Source organism: Canis lupus, chromosome 18 (genome assembly GCF_048164855.1).
Source record: "Canis lupus baileyi chromosome 18, mCanLup2.hap1, whole genome shotgun sequence".
Classification (NCBI taxonomy): Eukaryota; Metazoa; Chordata; class Mammalia; order Carnivora; family Canidae; genus Canis; species Canis lupus.
This window is the reverse complement of record NC_132855.1, coordinates 26,000,287-26,020,200: the sequence shown is the minus strand read 5'-3', so window position 1 is coordinate 26,020,200 and position 19,914 is coordinate 26,000,287. Positions and strand designations below refer to the sequence as shown.

Here is a 19,914-nt window from a genome sequence, read left to right as displayed (position 1 = left end):
CCAACAACTATTATTCCAGAAATGGGAGAAAGAATACAGTCAAAGGATGGTGGATTCCTATCTCCAAAGGTGAGGAGGGTTTTAATGATCAAGATCATAATATATGTGAAAAGCCAATTTTTATCACCTTTGCTTTTGGAATCTTGAATCTTCCCAAGTGTTCATATACTTTGATTTAGGAATATTGGGAGATTTTCCCAAAGAAATCATTCAAACAGTCTAAGAATTATATAACTAAAGAATTTCCTTACAGAATTACCTATAATAAAAAGTCATATTGGGGCACCTGGGTGGCTCAGTCAGTTATAGCAGTCAACTCTTGGTTTCCACTCAGGTCATGATCTGGGGTCGTGAGATCCAGTCCCACATAGGGCTCTGTGCTCAACACTGAGTCTGCTCTGGATTCTTTCCCCCTCCCTCTCCCTTTGCTCCTCCCACTGATCATATGCCCTCTGTCACTAAAATAAATAAATAAATAAATAAATAAATAAATAAATAAATAGCATTTTTTTTTAAGGCATATTCTCTCCAGAGAAGTCAAGAAAGTTAAAGAGCAAGAAAAGACGAGTGGATGTAGAATCCTGGCAGATTAAAAAGTCAATTTTTTAACTAAGATTTTCATCAAAAATATTTAGTCTGGAACTTTCTTTTTTCCATATTATTCAAAATATTGTTAAATGTCATCTCATGTATACAGAAATTTAATATGTCTTGGGTGTAGTGTCTTCACATCATCTCTCACTTTGTGCCCTTTGGATTTTAGGATTTCAAGGTGAAAAGGAATTCTAGATCAATGAGTAGAAATCCCCAAATCCTTGTTTCTGCTTTTCCACCTAAACTCAGGTGAGTTATTTAGCTTTGATGGAACTTAGTCTTTTATCCATAATATGATGAGAGGCTCTAGAAATGTAAGTCCTTTGCAGATCTAAAATTGTTTAACTCTGTAGTTCTGAAGTCAAAAGTTTGAAGTCTCCTGTTGATATTTATATAGTTAGAGGAAGAAAAACTTCCCAAAAATGTAGCCTTGGTAGACTGATTGATCGGTCATAAGCGTTGGATTCAGCTCCTCTTTGGGGTGATCATAAGTGAAAGACTATTGATAATAAACATGAGGTCTTATTTAGCACCGCTGATAAAAACCAACCTTTTTGGTTCTGGCACTGACCTAGGTGCCACTACACCTAGGTAGTCCAGGATCCACTCTTCAAACAGGTGGGCTGAGAACTTTATTTTTAGAGGGTTTTGACTACCTGGCCAGTATTTCAAACTTCCAAGAAAAATACCACAATGCCAAGAACAACGTATAGAAACATTTACCAAATATATAGAGTGATGAATGTTATAAATAATAATAAAGCATATTACCAAAGAAGAGTTATTCCTCACTTTCTAGAAAATGCTAGACTATATGAACATTTAGACAACAGAATGTCAGCATCTTTGAAAAGCAAGTGTTTATTACCCAAGAAACCATGAAAGTCTTGAAAAGACGTGGCTCAGAGCCATCTCAGAAATAAATATACACAGATACATACTTAAAGGCAAAATACATGTTTGGAAAATTAAGATACTCCAGGTTACTGTAGTAGTGCAGACAAAATGGAGTGTCATGAATCAAATCTGCCTTGGACTCAGTTTAATATAAAATCTTAGGGGAAAAAATTGATACATAGTGGGTTTTTTTTTTAACATTTTACTTATTCATTTGAGAGAGAAAGCACAAGTAGGGGGGGAAGTGCAGAAAGAGAAGGAGAAGCAGACTCGCCCCTGGGCAGGGAGCCCACCACAGGGTTCAATCCTAGGACTCCAGGACCATGACCCAAGCCGAAAGCAGCCGCTTAACTGACTGAGCCACACAAGTACCCCTGATACATAGTTGAAATTGCACTTTCGTATAATTCTGTAATGATGATGATAATCATGGTATGACAATAAGTACAGTTGCAAAAGTTGAGGAGACCTAGCATAGAGGTCTAGTATTTCACTCCTGGAACATAACAAATATTTGTGTATATATATATACACATACATATATATATTCATACACATATTACACATGTGTATATTCATACACATTATATATACATACAAACATAAATATATATATATACACACAAAAAAAAGGTATTTGAAAGAATAAACCACCAAGGTGATTTAGTCTATCTGGCATTCAATAAACTACATAGGCATACTTAGGGCAAACTAGACCTTAGAATATGTCGATATTTTTGAGACATTTGGAAGAAATGTATACAGTTTAAAAGATTTGACTGGATTAAAATAGCATAATTTAATAAAAATTCAACTTAAAGAATAAATACAATGTAAATTAAGTATATTATCCATAGAAAGTTTAAAAACTATAAAAAAACTATTGCCTGAGTAGAATAAATATTAAGTATAAGTCACAAATATAAAACACCGTCAGTAAAATCAAATGGTTCTTCTTATGTACTACGTGTAATGTTCAGGTCTGTGTTCACTGATATTATTTCATTCAATTCCTGTAACAGTCTTTTGGAGCAGGGACAAGTAGCCTTATTTTCAAATGAGAAAACTGAGCCTTAGACGCTTGCCCCTAACGACATAGCTGAAGCCATCACTTGAACTTGATGTCTGTCTAGTTCCAAGGCTCATGACTGAACTACTGTGCCCCTCAAAGAGCATGGAATAAACACCAACAAATAGAAATTGTGGAGACAGGGACTTGTAATGGTGAGCTGCTTTTATTTGTTCGAGTGGATATCATCAAGTATAATTGAATCATCTTTCATAAAGAAATGAGTATGATCTAAAGAAAATCATGCACATAGTATGCCTCATTTACTACACAAAATAAGCTTTCATGGGTAGTGAATGAAGATAAATCCTCATGGTAAGGAATTGTGCCTGGTAATAATTTCCAGATGCAATATATTACATCAACTGTAGTTTATATAAATGCAGGGTATTAAGAGTCCATATTTCTCATGTTTTGTTACTCAGTACTTAGAGTTATAAATAGATGATTCTGAAAGGTACATTTAGTGGAAAATGCAGGCTGGTGATCCAGTAGCTGCTATATACCTTTTGGACAAATGGATTTTTCTAAAGGACCTGCTAAAGTGGGTCCACTGCTTTTTGAAGTTATCCCCTCTTTTCATACTGGCACATAATTATTTGCAGTTACTTTGTGTTTACAAGTCATAGGTGGCTCTTGCCCCTTCACTCTGCATCTGATCTGAATTCTGTATCCACTTCCCACCCTGGGACCCTGGCTTCCTCCTCCAGGCAAGAGGTATGTGCCAGGGGAAGGAGCACAGGGAGATATGAGATAAGCATTTTGCACCAAAGCCTCCTTCAAATCTCCCCTATAAATCTATAGGATTTCCCCCAGAAAGAATGCCAAAAAGAGTATGAGAGAAGGGAGAAAAATGGGCAGCCATAGCATCCCAAGAAGAGCATCCAGAATTTTAAAATTATCTGCAGAGCACCAACTTTTTGGTTTCCACAAATAAATTAACATGGAAAGGATAATGAAGGATTAGAGTCGTTATATGCCCCTTTAAAAAAAATATATGACTTGCATTGTCTTTGTCTCCTTTCTTCACAGCATATCCTTCTGCCTTGTGACTTGATGATCAGCTGAAAAACACAGACAGGAGGCTTTTCATATGGGGTGACTCATTACCAACAGAGAGAGCCCATCCTGCTGCTCTCAGCCTCCTTAGCATTGCAAACTAGGCTGCCTATGGCTGTGGGCTCTGACCGTGACCCAACTCAGAAGCCTGCACATCCCATGTCTCCTATTTCCTCCCTCCTCCCTAGCAAACATTTCTAGATTCCTCCCTAACACTGGGTCAGAAGCTCCTCCATTTGAGAAGTCTGGAGGGAAACTTCCTTCTAATTTGGAAACCCCAGTCCTATAGGTCCAGTGGCTCTAAGCTTTGCTGCTGAGTCTCCAAGGAAACCATTGCTATTTGTGACTGTTTGGAGCTCAAGAAGTAATTCTTACCTGCTCTGGCAAGACTGACAGTGTCATGACAGCTTCAAGAGGCTGTCGTTTCCACAACGAGAGATTCTGTAAATCGATTATTAATGAAGCGCTGCCATATTTTAAGTGACTCTCTTCTTTGAGGGAGCGTGTTTATATTTAATTATTGAAATGTGAGCTGTGCAATGGCACAGTAGCACAAAAGTCAGCTATTATCCCCCCCAAATGGTTCAAAAATCAATCTTCATTCCAAAACCCATAATAAAAAAATAAAAAAATTGCAATTTATTGAGAAAAACTAAAGACATACTCTGTCAGAAAAGCTATCATTAGTTGTGCTAAAACTAATATGTACACATTTTTAAAGAGAGATGCGCGTAATTATGCAAAAGAATTTTAAGTACTTAGTGAATGGAGGACCCACTGAATTGTCACTATCATTGGTAGTTTGACATTTGCCCTGCTTCTGCCTGTCACACCAACCGTGGAGGCAGCTGTTATTAGAGATGTGTATGAATAGTAATAAAAAAAAATTTACCCGGGGTTACCATGCTTCCATGCTTTCTTGAGTGTGAGCAGCTTGCGCTAACAAAGTTTTGACCTCTTCTGGCCCCAAGACTTTTCCTATAGGGCTGCTTCTGAAATTCTGTGAGTAAGGAAGGGCCTTGAGTAGAGGATGAGAGAGTAGGGTGACAGGAGAACCTTCTCAGTTGACAATAATAGTCCCCGAATTTGTATGTACAAGGGCTGGGGCAGCGATCTCAATGGAAGGTGAGCATCACATGGCATTTTACCTAAAGGTGAGAAAACTGTCTCTATCAAAGAACAGATGGGTGCTGTCAAAGCCTATGAGAACGCAAACCCTTCTTCCCAACCCACCGGCCATGCCGTCACAGGTTCTTCACACTTGGTTCTGAGATTTGAGGAGAATGGCAGGGCTCCTGGAGTCTAAGTGGTATGTGACGTGATTGGATCTGTGTTTTAGAAAGAAGAGCAGGAGGAGACATACCACTCTTGTCCAAGGAAGAAAGAATAATGGCTCAAACTCAGTTCTTTTTTCCTTTTTTTAAAGATTTTATTTATTTATTCATGAGAGACACAGAGACAGAGAGAGGCAGAGACACAGGCAGAGGGAGAAGCAGGCTCCATGCAGTGAGCCTGACGGGGGTCTCCAGGATCACGCCCTGGGCTGAAGGTGGCACTAAACTACTGGGCCACCAGGGCTGCCTTTAAACTCAGTTCTAGTGGGATCAGGAGGGTGAAGGTTACAGCAGTACTCACAACTGTCATTTACTATGAGAGACCTTTTAAATGCCTGATTTTATTTATTCTTCTGAACACTACTTGGTGATAATATAATCATGCCCATTCTAAAGAGTCTTACAGATGTGAAGTTAGTGATGCAAGTAATATAGCTGTTAGATGATAGAGCTGCAAACTGAGGTATGCTTTAGTTTATTTTTTTAAAGATTTTATTGATTTATGAGAGAGAGAGATGTTTGTACATTGGAAGCAACAGGGTGACTTATAAGAAGTATAGCTGCCCTCATGCCACAGTCACGAAGCTGGGGAAAATTCAGGGCAAATTGTTCGAGTCATGTTTGAAGGGATCAAGGGCTTAAAGCCAAGAAGTCTAGATAGAAATAGGAAACTGAGGTATAGAACTGAAATAGCTTGAGAAGAGAGTTGATTAAATAAGTGGTCAAGAGGACAGTAGGCAAAGGGCAGCCAGGTTAGAGGAATCCAGAGTCAAGTGCCCACAGTAACTACTGGTGCCACTAAGTCAACATATAGATCAATTTGAGAAAGTTTGCTATTTAACAAGTATTAAGTCTTCCACTCCATTGAGAATTATTATTATTATTATTATTTTAAAGATTTTATTTATCCACTCATGAGAGACACAGAGAGAGAAAGAGAGAGGAGGCAGAGACACAGGCAGAGAGAGAAGCAGGCTCCATGCAGGGAGACCAATGTGGGACTCATCCTGGGACTCCAGAATCACAACCCGAGCTGAAGACAGGCGCTAAACCACTGAGCCACCCAGGGATCCCTCCATTGAGAATTATTGAGGTGAGTCACTTCCCTTGTTGCTTTCAAGATTCTTTTTCTCCTTTGGTTTTTGTACAGTTTGATTATGCTGTGTCTAGGTGAGGATCTTTTTTGAGTCTACCATACTTGGAGTTGATTGAACTTTATAAATGTGTTGATTAATTTTTTCATCAAATTTTAGAAGTTTGGACAATTCTTTTTTAAAATATTCTTTCTGCTCCTTTCTTTTTCTCCTTCCCTAGGACTTTTGTTATGCATAGATTGACACACTTGGTGATGTCCTACAGGTCTGTGAGGCACTGTTTATTTTTCCTCATTCTTTTTTCTTTCCATTTCTCAAATGGGATTATCTAAATTGACCCATCTTCAAGTTTGTTCATTCTTTCTCTTGCCTGCTCAAATATGCTATGAAATTCCTCTAGTACAATTCCATTATACTTATTGTACTTTCAGCTCCAGAATTTTAACGTGTCTCTATTTCATAATTTCTATTTTTTATTGATATTCTGTATTTAATGAAGCATCATTCTCATATCTTCCTTTAGTTTTTTAAGTATGATTCCTTTAGTTCATTGAACATAATTAAGAAACAGTAAATTTAAGGTCTTTTATCTAGTAAGTCCAAAGTTTAGGTTTCCTCAGGGATAGTCTCTATTGGATGAGCCATTTTTTGGTGTTTTTTTTACATGTCTCATCATGTTTTATTCAAAAATTGGACATATTAAGTAATATAATGTGACAACTCTGAAAATTAGGTATTTCAATCTCCTTTGGGTTTATTGTTGTTACTGTTTATTATTGTTGCTATTGCTAAATATTTTTATAACTCTCTGAACTAATGTGGTGAAGACTATACTTCTTTGTTATGTGAGGCTATGAAGTCTGCTTGGTTAGCTTAGAGGTCAGCTAATAGACAGAGATTTCCTTAAATGCTTAGAACCAGTAAGTGTCTCAGCTTTGGCCATGAGGATCTATGTTAGTGTTGGGGTGCACCTTAAATATTTAGGCAGGCAGTTTAGAACTCTGCCTTAGCTTTCACCTCCTACTTGTGCAGCGCCTCCAAATGAGAATTTAGGGTCTTCTCAAGTTTTTTTCTGAGCATGGACAAAGTTCTGGGCATGCTCACAGTCCTATGCATATGCATCATTTTTGGATTCCCAGATATATATGTGACATCTTTTTCAGATCTTATGTTCATCAAATTTTCCAGATTTTCTTTTTAAGTTTTTTGGCTAGCTTCTTTTTGGCCCCAACTGTTATTGCTACCTAAGGCAGCTTTGATATTAAACCATCACCATTTGTTGCTTTCAACAAATGCCTCCAGAGGAAAGTCTGTTTGTACCAGATGAGCTCTGAGTCAGTTCAAATAAAGACAAGCCCTGCAAGCGGAACTGCCAGGTAGGTCAAATAATGGTGATTCTCTATTAATGGATTTGGAGGAACTCCAACCCCATTCTACACCCTCCCCACTCTCTCCCCAGCTGCTAGGCTGCTGGTGTCCACTGTGATCGCATTTGATAGTTTTCAAAGCTACTACAGAGCTGAGGAGGGGGAATTGAAAATAGCAAAAGTCCAAATGCCACAAAACAACTTGCTCTTACCAAAATTTCACCTTTTTTTTTTTCCTTAACAAATGTTTCCTGACTGAAATTAAGACTTTGGTTTATTTCAAGTTGTGAAAAAGCTTATTTTGACAATTATTTGCCAGAATTCTCATTGCTTTTATGTAGAGGAGGATTTTTATTTTTATTTTTTATTTTTTTTAATTTTTATTTATTTATGATAGTCACAGAGAGAGAGAGAGAGGCAGAGACACAGGCAGAGGGAGAAGCAGGCTCCATGCACCGGGGGCCCGATATGGGATTCGATCCCGGGTCTCCTGGATCGCGCCCTGGGCTAAAGGCAGGCGCCAAACCGCTGCGCCACCCAGGGATCCCGAGGAGGATTTTTAAAAGTTTTGATTACATCTTTACTGTTGGGGTCATTTTCTTATGATTTTGGCCATCTGGATAACCTTTCTAAGACACAGAACTCAAGATTAAATATGGTTAGGAGAAGCTTAATGAATAATGGTTTCATGAGTGAGCTGTTGAAATGGAGTGAAAGCTAACATTTATGTTGTAGAGAGGTCTAAGAATGTGACTGAACCCACCCACCTCAACCTTTATTCTCTTGTATGGTCTGGTGAAAGGAATGATAAGTTGGCCTAGCCAGAACAAGCCAGATCCATGGTTACTATGGAGATACCCAGGGCTTGAGATACAGTGAAAATTCCCATTTGAATCTACAAGGATGTTAGGAGACAAAAAAAAAAAAAAAAAAAAAAACAAGCCAAGTATGCCCCGAGAAACTGCAATTTAGAATACTGGAAAGAACTAGTCAAAACCTGAATTTTAAGGCCCACAGAAATGATTAAGGTAAAGGTCCCAAGACTGGTATGTGAGAGTTAAGTAGGGACCAGTGAATGCTAGTTTAGGTCAGAAATAGGGAGTAGGAGATTAGATGGGGAGGGCAAGTGACAGGAAAGGGTTTCGGCATGATTCCGAGGTCAGTAGGACATGGTAGGCTATGTTGAACTGATGAGGCCAACGAGGCTTCAAAGTGTCCAGCGTGAAAGAAGAGACTGTAGTAGGGGCATCAGTCTTACCTGCAGCACTGGGGAGGGATGAGACCATTGTGATTGGCCAGGCCACAAACATGATCCCAGGTCACACAGAAAGGCCGTAGTTAAAACTTAATGTTGGAAAGGAGATGAAATATTAAGTCAAGGAGGAAGAGGCTACTTTTTTATATCCTTACCACACTAATAGAAAGTCCTTCTCCTCCGCATGGGAGAAGCAGGAGAGGTGGTTGTCTTTCCTTCCTATCAAAAGCCCCACCAAAATCCTTTCACTGTCTAATTGAACAGAGGTATATATCAGTGAGAAAGACACAGTAAGGCAAAGGTGAGCCCAGAACTTAAGGATAGCAAATCTAAGCACTTCTCAGTTACCTGGAACATATTCAGACAGTGAACTTCTGGCTTCCTCAATTGTATGATACTATTCAAAGAACTTAAGCCAGTTTTCATATCAGCCAGAGAATGAGGCTGATGAGGCAAATTAGAGGCCAAAATGGACTTTGTGAATAAATTTTAAATTAATCACAGTCTGAGACTATCTTGTTATGACATCACTTAAGATCATATCAATGTTTATTGAGTTCTTTGCGTATGGTAGGGTGTAAAGTAGGGCATGAGGAGGGAGATAAAGAAAATTCAAGGAACTTATTTGAGAGGTAAGGGAGAGAAGGAACACATAGTGCATAGCCAGATAAAATACAAAGGGAAAAACCCAATTAAGTGTTAAAAAGAGATGTAAGTAATGAACTGTGGGAATATGTGGAAATATGAAGGAAGGAAGAAACAATTAAAATTGATATTTTCACATAAGAGACAGAGAGCAAGAGATATGGGCATTGAGAGTTTAAAAAGAAAGAATTTTGATAGGCAAGTATTCTGCTTCCATCAGAAACTAACGTCTATAAAGTGAGAATGTTTATTATTTATTTCACATATCACCTATTAACCTATGTGTACAAGTTTATTCCCCATATAATAATTAAATTTAAGAATGCAATACTTCCTTTAAAAAAATAGAGCTATTGGAGTTTTTCTTTCAAATAAGAAGTTCCATCAATTCATGAGCAGAGTAGAATTATAGAGAACTTTCTAACTGAATTATAAATATTTTCCTGTTATTTATTACAATTAAATCTTAATTACCCATCAAATTTATTGGCATGTCTGTAAAATGGTGTTCTTTCTTTCTTTTAATATAACCTTTTGTCTTACAGAAGGCTCTGAAGAAAAAAGCTACAAACTGGAGGAAGTATTTGCAAGCCACATAACTGACAATGGACTCCTACCTAGAATATATAAAGAATTTCCAAGCTCAACAGTGGAGGAAAAGCAAAAATGCAAACAAAAAAACACCCAGTTTAATTAGAAAATGGACCAAAGATATGAATGGATATTTCACAAAAGAGGATATACATATGGCAAATAAGTGCATGAAAATACCCTCAACATCACCAGCTATCAGGAAAACACAATTTTTAAAAAATTTTTTTTGAAACACAAATTAAGACCTGATATGATATCACTACATAGTTACTAGAACAGCTAAAATAAAAAATAGTGACAATACCAAATGCTGGTAAGGATGTGAAGAAATTCAATCACTCATTTTGCTGGCAGGAATGTAAACTGCTGCGTACTCTAGACAATTTGACAGTTTCTTAAAAATCTAAACACATACTTACCATACAACCAAACGATCAAACCCCTAGGCATTTATCCCAGAGAATGTAAATTTATGGCCACACAGAGATATATACCTGGATGTTCATAGCAGCTTTATTTATAATTGCCAGGGCTGGAAATCATTCAAGTGTCCTTCAGTGGATGGAATGGTTAAACCCTCTGGGATACATCCATGTGATCAAAAACTACTCAGCAATAAAAAGAAACAAACTATTGATACATGAAACTACTTGGATGAGCCTCAAGGGGATTTACTGAGTAGAAAAAAATCTGAAAATGTTGCATACTGTGTTTCATTTATATAACATTTTCAAAATAACAAAATTAAGAAATGTAGAAAAGATTAGGGATGGAATGAAGGGACTTGGGGAGAAAGGTAGGAGAGGGTTGGGTGTGACTACAAAGGAGTAGAAGAAGGATCTTTGTGGTGATGGAAGAATTTTGTGTATATTTTGTTTGTGACAACCATTACATGAACCACCACAGAGGCTGAAATTTCATGAAATTACACATACAAGCATAGATACTCAGATAAATGTGTGCAAAACTGGTGAAATTTGAATAAGGCCTGTTGATTGTACCAATGTCAGTTTTCTGGTGTTGATATTTTATCATGATTATGTAAGAGGCTATATTAAATGTTACCTTGGGAGGACTGGATGACCAATACAGGGGACCCCTCTGCACAATTTTTGTAACTTCCTGTGCATCTATAATTATTTCAACATATAGAGTAAAAAAAAATATCAAGACCAATAATTTGGTAATATGCCTTTTTTATCTTTTTTTAAATTTTTATTTATTTATGATAGAGAGAGAGAGAGAGACAGAGCCACAGGCAGAGCAAGAAGCAGGCCCCATGCACTGGGAGCCTGACGTGGGATTCGATCCCGGGTCTCCAGGATCGCACCCTGGGCCAAAGGCAGGCGCTAAACCGCTGCGCCACCCAGGGATCCCTGCCTTTTTTATCTTCAGGTCTCCTGGGGGGGATAAAGATCTCTAAGATGAAGATCTCTTACACCCTCTAAGGCAGGTGTAATGCCATGTGAACACTTAGCTTTTTGTTGCATCTCATGACTTAAACCATGTTATGAATTGTTCAATTGACAAAAGGGCTAAAATCAAGATCTTGTTGCAGGTTGTGTGAGACCAATGAGAAGGTTGTGTTTTCAACTGCTGTTTAACTTGAAAATATTAATTTTTTAAAAAGGCTTTCCACCTTCTCTCTTTATGGAGCATTTATTTCAAAATAAAATTTTTAAAGGGGTGGTAGGTGAGTGGGTGTTTGCTAGAGCATCTCTTGTACCTCTCATTATTAACATTTTAAAACTCAACAGTCGTTATGACTGAAAGGTGTTGGACCAGAAGCTGGATTCCCAAACCTGCAGGTTCCAGAGTCTGCCCTAAGAGGTGCTGGTCTGAGGTCCTCTAAATCTGGAATTCAAAAAGTGTCCTGAGTGGATTCTGATAAGCAGCCAAGTTTAGAGACTCCTAGACTAGGAAAAACTGAAGTTCTCCTTCTGAATATAAAATGATGAGATGTCTTAGAATCCATGTGTAAGAATTGATTTTGACTTAGATTTCCTCATGAAGAAATTATGGTTCTTGTGAGATGGAGTCTGTGTGAACTATCCAGTCTTATCTTCCTCCCCTGGTGATGCATGTATCTCAGCCATGACTTCTCACCTCATTTTCAGCAGCACACTTACTGCTCCTTAGGAGCAGATGTGCTGTCATCCTTATTTGTGTTCCTTACTCTTACCACAAGGTGCGGACTTCTGGGTGAATCTTTGTAATTCATTAGTTTACATTGCGATCGTTAAACAGTTCCATTTTCATGACTTAATTTGCATCTCTCACCAGTAAGAAAATATATTTTAATTAAGGGGTCTACACTAATTCTGCAAGTTACTCTAGCAGGGGATGGTGTGAATTTTTTCAAATAATGGTTGGATTATTGTAAAGGACTCTCGAGTTGGAGCTACTGGTAGTTTGATTTGGAACATGGTGATTTGAATAATAACCCCACAGACCATGACCTGGAAAACCTGCTATTGGAAGATGGGGCAGTGACTCAGAGGCTCTTATATTTTTAAAATATTTTTTTATATTTCATCACCTATTCTTCCTCTTCCTTGGGAGTTCCCTGTTCTTTCTCCTTTTGCTCCACAAGCCTGATATTTATTCCATTTGGGCTTTCAGATGCCTGCCAACTAAACTTTAATAAGGTCTCAACTGAAGATGGTATCTGAGAATATTAAGTACATGACTCCATCCAGAGGTATCTGCATTTTAAAAGGATGCTGCTGTGGCCTATCACTGGGTTGGAGAAGGGAGAAAGAATGTCTTCTCTGATTGCCACCCACCCCTTCCCCTCCTACCCACCCACCTGCCTGCTTTCCCATTGGTGCTCTGCTACTGGTATCTTAAAGGTCAAGGATGTTTTGAACTGTAGCAACCTCTAGGAAGTGACCTCTAACATCCTACACTTATCCTTTCGATAAAACTGAATAAATGTAGGGGTACCTGGATGGCTCACTAGGTAGAGCATGTGACTCTTTTTTGTTTGTTTGTTTGTTTGTTTTGTTTTGTTTTGTTTTTGAGCATGTGACTCTTGATCTCAGGGTGGTGAGTTTGAGCCCCACATTGGGTGTAGAGCTACTTTTTTAAAAAGTGAATACAGGGACGCCTGTGTGGCTTGGTCAGTTAAGCGTCTGTCTTTGCCTCAGGTCTTGATCCCAGGTGGGATCAAGCCCCACATCAGGCTCTTTGCTCAGTGCGGAGTCTGCTTCTCCCTCTCCCTCTGTTGTTCACCCTGCTTGTGTTCTCTGGCTCTCTCTTCCTCTCTCTCTGTCAAATAAATAAAATCTTTTTTTAAAAAGTGAATACATTTATAAAGGGACATTTTCTCAGAAATGTTGAAAATGACTATTTTATTAAATGAACTATTATCCTCAAGCTTAAAAATAACACAACTCTGTGCCATCTATTTCCCATATACATTCTCTTATAACCCTTAAATAAACCAAATGAAATTATGCTATACATTTATATTTTCATACATCATATAGGTGCCGAGGTATGGAACATTTAAGTAGTTTACTCCATGTAAGTAATTGAGCTAGCTCTATGTTTTGTACTAGCTAAAATAGACAATATGAAAAAAATAGACAATATGTTGCATATATTAAATAAGTATTGAATACATACAAAATAATGAGTATGATGCATATGCATAATAAAAAGCCGAACATTGTAAAACCATCATCCAACCTAGGAGCTGAACACTAAGAATGCTGTTAAAAGAGTTGGTGTTCCTAAACCATTTCTCTAGGATGCCTCTTTTTTTTTTTTTTTTTTTTTTTAATTTATGATAGTCACAGAGAGAGAGAGAGAGAGAGAGAGAGAGGGGCAGAGACACAGGCAGAGGGAGAAGCAGGCTCCATGCACCGGGAGCCCGATGTGGGATTCGATCCCGGGTCTCCAGGATCGCGCCCTGGGCCAAAGGCAGGTGCCAAACCGCTGCACCACCCAGGGATCCCAGATGCCTCCTTTTATGAACGTGTGCAGTATTCCCCTCAAGAGAACTTTTTAATCAATTTCCGGAGCTTTGCTTGGGCCTGTAGCTCTGTCATTTTCTCTCCTTTGCTCTGAGTCTTTATGTTTTGCATGTTTTTTCTCTCTATGCTCCATCTCTGACTCAGGATGGTCATTTGGCAGCCACTTAATGATTGAATGTTAAAAAGAAAGACTCCTTTGGACTGAAGCATTAATTCCATAATGCTACTTTGGCATGCTTAAAACTGCTCCCTGAAAGGCTAGTGTCATAGTCCTTTGGTTGCTACCTTATCAACTACTCACTTGTAGATAACACAGATTTCCCCTCTTGCACTCATAGTCCCGTAGTCCTGGATTTTACGATCCTCGATGTCCTTGGAAATTTGCTTGTTTTGGCTTGTTTGACATGCCCAGTCATCAGTGGTCCAAAGAAACCCAATGTTTCTACCTGCTGTTCTTTCCTTAGATGTTTCATTCAGCTCCTGCCATCAGGATCCAAGGCAGCAAGCTTGTTAAGTGATTAAACTCATTTTCTTCATTTGCTGTGGCGCCAGATTTCTAGCTTCTTTATAAAAACTAGCTCAGTCATGTGGCAGGTTCAACTAGAGACTCCAGATGCAGATCATTTTCTCCACCATAAATTATCTCCGTCTTACTCAGAGTTTGAACCATAAAGTTGGCAGAAAACAATTTTTTTTTTGCAATTTGCCCTATTGTTGTGGCCTGTAAAATGAAAGAATTTTTTAAAAAAATTTTTAAAACCCTAGTGATTTTTATTCCTCATATGTAGGCAGACAATATAGTTTTTTTGCATAGTAGTAAAGAAATTTTTCTGCTTTTTTTCTATGTCAGTCTTCAAAGTACCATGCCAGATTTCCAAGACAGACTATATGTGGAACATTTTCATTTTTTGGTTTTTCTGAATCCTTTTCCTAGTCTTCAGGTACTCATTTATCTAATTTTAACAGCCAGTTCTGTTTGTAATGATTGAGTTTCCATATATTAAGAAAAAACCTGGCACTGAATGTATGTGTTTAAAGAAAAATGGCTAAATCATAGATAGGATAATAATTTGATATTTGTGAAGTGCCAGCTTAATCTATTAATATGAGAATTCTACAATGATCACTGAACTGTTCTTTGAAATTTTAGAAAATGACAAATAGGAGGCCTTCCTGAATTCCAGAATTGAAGTTCAAGAATAGAAAAAGCATTTTGTATAAGTGATTGTTTAGATATGGGCTCCTCTGTATTGACAGAAGTATTGGAATTATGAGTGTTCACTTTCAAATTGAATACTCTGTTTAAACATCAAATTACCAAGCAATGAATATTTATGCTATAGACTTCTACATGCAGCAGGCATTCGTTTATTTATTGAATGAATGAAGTTGTGTGATCAGATGGAAGATACTTTGAAAGGAAAACAGAGAGACAGGATAAACATTAAGGAAGTGATTTTACATTACATATGTTAAAAGAAAAATGACACCATGTTGAGAAAATGCTGTTAATGCTTTCCCATTTGTTCTGGCTGCCATTGCTGCGTAATAAAACACCCTGAAACATAGTGGCTAAACACAATAATTCGTCATTTATTTTGCTCACAAATCTGCAGTTGGGGTGAGGACAGCTCCTCCCTGCTGTGCATGGTTTAAAGTTGGTAGCTCTCCTGGGGGCTGGAGGATCTACTTTCAAGAAAGCTCCTTGACAAGGCTGGTAAGCTTGTGCTGACTTTTGGTACCTATGTAGGCTTCACCCTGCAGACTTCCCTGTGGGCTGATTTGTCTGCCTCACAACATGGTAGCCGGGCTTTAAGAGACATGAAGCACAAGTTGTCAGTTTCTTAAAGCCCGAGACTGCAAAAGTGCACAGTGTCACTTCTGTGTCCCACTGGTTGAGAGGTCATAGAGCCTGATTAAGGAAAGGGACATAGACTCCATGTCTAGAAAGGAGGAACGTCAAAGAACCTGCAGACATATTTGAAAACTGTCACAGCATTGCATTAAAATGAAATCCAAGCTCCTTTTCTCAACCGTAAGGCCTTACAGATTGGTAAACTTTTTCTGTAAAAGCCATTAGTAAATATTTGAGGCTTGGTAGTTGAAAGGGCAATCTCTACTCAACTCTGTTGCAGTGGTAAGAAAACCCTAGGTGGTATGTAAACAAATGGGCATATCTGTATTCCAATCAAATTGTATTGACCAAAACATATGGTAAGCTCATGGGCCATTGTTTGTTACCCCCTACCACATATAACTCTTTTTTAAAAAAAAAAAAGATTTTATTTATTTATTCATGAGAGACAGAGAGAGAGAGAGAGTCAGAGACACAGGCAGAGAGAGAAGCAGGCTCCATGCAGGGAGCCCGACATGGGACTCGATCCCGGGTCTCCAGGACCACACCCTGGGCCGAAGGTGGTGCCAAACCACTGATCCACCTGGGCTGCCCACCATATATAACTCCTGCTTGGACTTACTTTTCCATCCCTCCACCCCACCCCCAGCCTGCCTACTAAGCTACAATTACACAGCTTCCTCTTAGCCCATCCAAGACAAAAATCTTATTTCCCTTTAGGGCCTGTGCATACCATATTACTTGTAGCATTTGCTGTGGCCTAGATATTAGTTCCTCAGGAAATTCTTCACTCATTGTACCTTATAGACCTCCTCTTGCTATTCTCCATGATAATTCCCTATTTCTTTAGTAGCACTTTGCATCTCATTATTAATATATGTATTTGTTTTCTTCAGCATCCCACCAAAATTTAAACATCTACTGTGATCCCGATACATTCTAGACACCGGTGTGAAATTGGTAAACATGGCTGACAAAGCACCTGTCCTTGTGGGACAAATCTTCTTTATACAGAGATAGACAATAAACAAGGAGGGGAATAAACAAGAAAATATCAGATAGTACTTAATGCTGCCAAGAAAATAAAACAGGAATGAGAGATAGGTGAGGGAAGTTCTCAGTGAGGAGGAGACATTTGAGTTGAACACCAGACTGTAAGGAACTGGCCTGGCAAAGACTTGGAAGAAGATATCTTAATGCAGGGAGAAAAGTCCATGGGGCATGGGATGGTGTTGGGTGAATGAAGCTTGGCATGACCCACAAAGCAGAAACCGGTATTGCTGGAGAAAAGTGAAGGGAAGGATACCAAGAGATAAGATCAGGAAGGCAGGGGCCAGTTGTTGCTGAATCTCACAGGCCAAAATAGGATGTTAGATTATATTTTACATGTGTATGTGCATTAAACTTCAACAAGCCCTTATGGAGCATGTGCGTTGTGCTGGGCCCTGGGATGTAGCAGTGAATACATTGTGTCTCCCATTAAATTAGACTGTGTGCTTCATGGGGGCAGAGGCTCTTTCTGTTTTCTCAACTCAGGGTTCCTAGCACCTAAGTGTTTCTGACATTTAAGAAGCATTCAATAAATATTTGTTGAATATTTAAGGAATAAATGCATGAATGAAAATATTTTTTGAAATTGTTTGGTATTATAAAGGTGTCCTTAAGCTCAAAATTATGGAAACCCTGATGCAAATCTTCATGAATTCTTTATCACTAAAATATAACTTTTTTTCCAGAGCTGAGATGGGGGGAAAAATGATATGAAGGAAGCAATAGCAATATAATATTTTTTAGAGTAAATAGTTATTCAAGTTGGACAAAGCATAGTGGGAGATTTTCCTGGGTCTTGAGACAGGAGCCCTAGCTCTGAACAAGTCACACCCCCAATTTCTATGTATTTCTTGAATAACATATTATTTTCCTGCTTTGAGCCATGGATACCAGGGACAAGGCAGCTATAAGACGTTTTAGTGAACATAATACACTGTCACTATAAAAAGTGTTTGCTGTTATAAAACATTGTTTCTCACTTCATTTCACATAATCATAACCCATTAGGCATCTCTGTCTTTGACCTTCAATAAATATCTGAGGACACAAAGAAAGCTACACATGATATAATGGATTTCTCCACTTCCAATTTGTTGGAGAAAAAAACTTCCCTTAGGTTCTTTGATTCTCATTTCCATTTCTTTCTTTCTAGTGTAGTTACCCTTTTCAAGTACACACTATTTTTATAACCACATTTTAATTCTGTCAGGTTCAACGTAAATGATTACGCAAATGTGGTATTTAGCACACAATTTCTTAGTAACTAGCCGAACTGCCCGCATTTCATGGAGCTTTTCCTTTTCTCTGTGCATGGTATAGGGAAATCATTCCACAGACATTTTCAACCTTCTCTGAAATAAAAGCCAACTCGCTCTCATTTCCAAACTCAGCATCTTCTATTCTTGAGTTGACTCCTTTTTCCTTTTTCTACAAAAAAAGTAGTTTTGCTTTCTTTAATATCACGGCTTTTTATTAACATGTGTTGTACAGGCTTGATCAACAATTTTCGACCACAGATGACTTTGCCCTGCAGGAGACATTTGGCAATGTCTGGAGACATTTTTGGTTATCACAACCTTGGAGGATACAGAGGGGGGTATTAGCATCTAGTGAGTAGAGGCCAGAGATCCTGCTAAACATTCTATAATACACAGAAGAGCCGGTCACAACAAAGAATTAGCAGGCCCCAAATATCAGTAGTGTCGAGTTTGAGGCACCCTGAGTATGATTAAGATCTTGCCTCCATCTTTTTGAACAGATGGATGCTCGCAATTGTTTATAAGTTTTAGAAGCACTCCGTAATTAAAATCAGTCTTCATTTTTCCCTGCAGTGATGAGCAAATCAGCTTGAAGAAGATCAGTCGGGCTTGGCTCCCTCAACCTTCTACTATGTATGGAAGTCAGATACCTGTCCTAGAAACAGCCTAAATAGTAAGGCTCTGTACCCTTCACATCCTGGGCCACGAGTGGGGTCACAGTAAGGTGACTGAGCCTCTCATTGCTTCCTCGGTAGATGATTAATTATGAGAAAGGTCTCTGCATGAAGTCAAAATTTCAGCTGGCTCACAGAGCAAGTTGTCTGTGCTCGGGAAACATCTCTTTTGATTCAAACCACCAGAAACTGATTATGCTTACCCACATATGCTCTGCAGATCAAGTCTTCCCAGGTAGATAAAAGCCATGAAATTTCATAAGTACTGTAAAGTGCTAAAAATTTGGATGGCAAATGCACAAACACTACCATCAATATCCTCAGGCTTGGGGCTGCTATTAACATCAGGCAGACATACTATGACTTTATTTCCTAAACTACATAGATAGTGCTTAAATGTATGGATTTATTATCACATTTGGCATATTTTATTTATAGCATAAGAAAGGTGAAACATTCTGCAGCATTGCATGTTAAGATTAGGATTTATTGTCCAGGAATCCTTGAACAATTTTATCAAAAGCCCATTTCTAGGTGGTGTTTTTCTGCAATAAATCATACAGCAAGAATCTATCAGTGGACACCAGGAAGAGATAAATGAGTGTAGAGGAAAGAGGGTCATCACAGATTTTTTTCTGTATCATGACCTGTCATTGGCAGAAATCCATTTATTATGGTTCACAGATGATTTTTTTACCTACTTGCTGTGTTTTCTGTTCGGGGTGTTAGCTAAGATAAAATGAAAACCTGGCAAAACATAAGCTATCAAAATCCATGAAGACAGACATAACTTACAAAGCGTGAGACACAAAGAGTATCAATTTTTTTTCTCCTCCTATGTACCTGCAACTTTTCGGGGAGGGTGGGTATATTTTTAAATGTAACTATTTTAATTTTTAAAGTGATTGTTCCACTCAGGTAGGTAATGTCTTCTCCACTCAGGTGGTTAGTACAACTAATGGAAAAGCTGATTCCATTGCAGACTAAAATTTTGCCCTAGAATGTTCTTTTAGTAGAAAAGCAGTTATCTAATAGCTGTTGAGTAGTTGTCAAGCACCCCTGAGTTTTCTGTCCTTTTTTTTCCCAACTCTATCTTATTGAATCTGTCACCAGGACTCTGTGATTTGGAACAAGACCAGGTACATGAAGAGCTACATGCTAAATGCCAGACTGAATATGAAAATAATC

General features: G+C 38.3%; 1 long non-coding RNA gene across 1 annotated transcript; it reads left to right on the top strand.

Annotated features, from left to right (window-relative positions):
- The first annotated feature begins 761 nt into the window (after positions 1 to 761).
- Positions 762 to 5,669, top strand: LOC140609491 (uncharacterized). The gene is made up of 3 exons (XR_012011311.1): positions 762 to 843; positions 2,514 to 2,715; positions 3,593 to 5,669. It is a non-coding gene; the product is annotated as an uncharacterized lncRNA (long non-coding RNA).
- Positions 5,670 to 19,914: the final 14,245 nt, after the last annotated feature.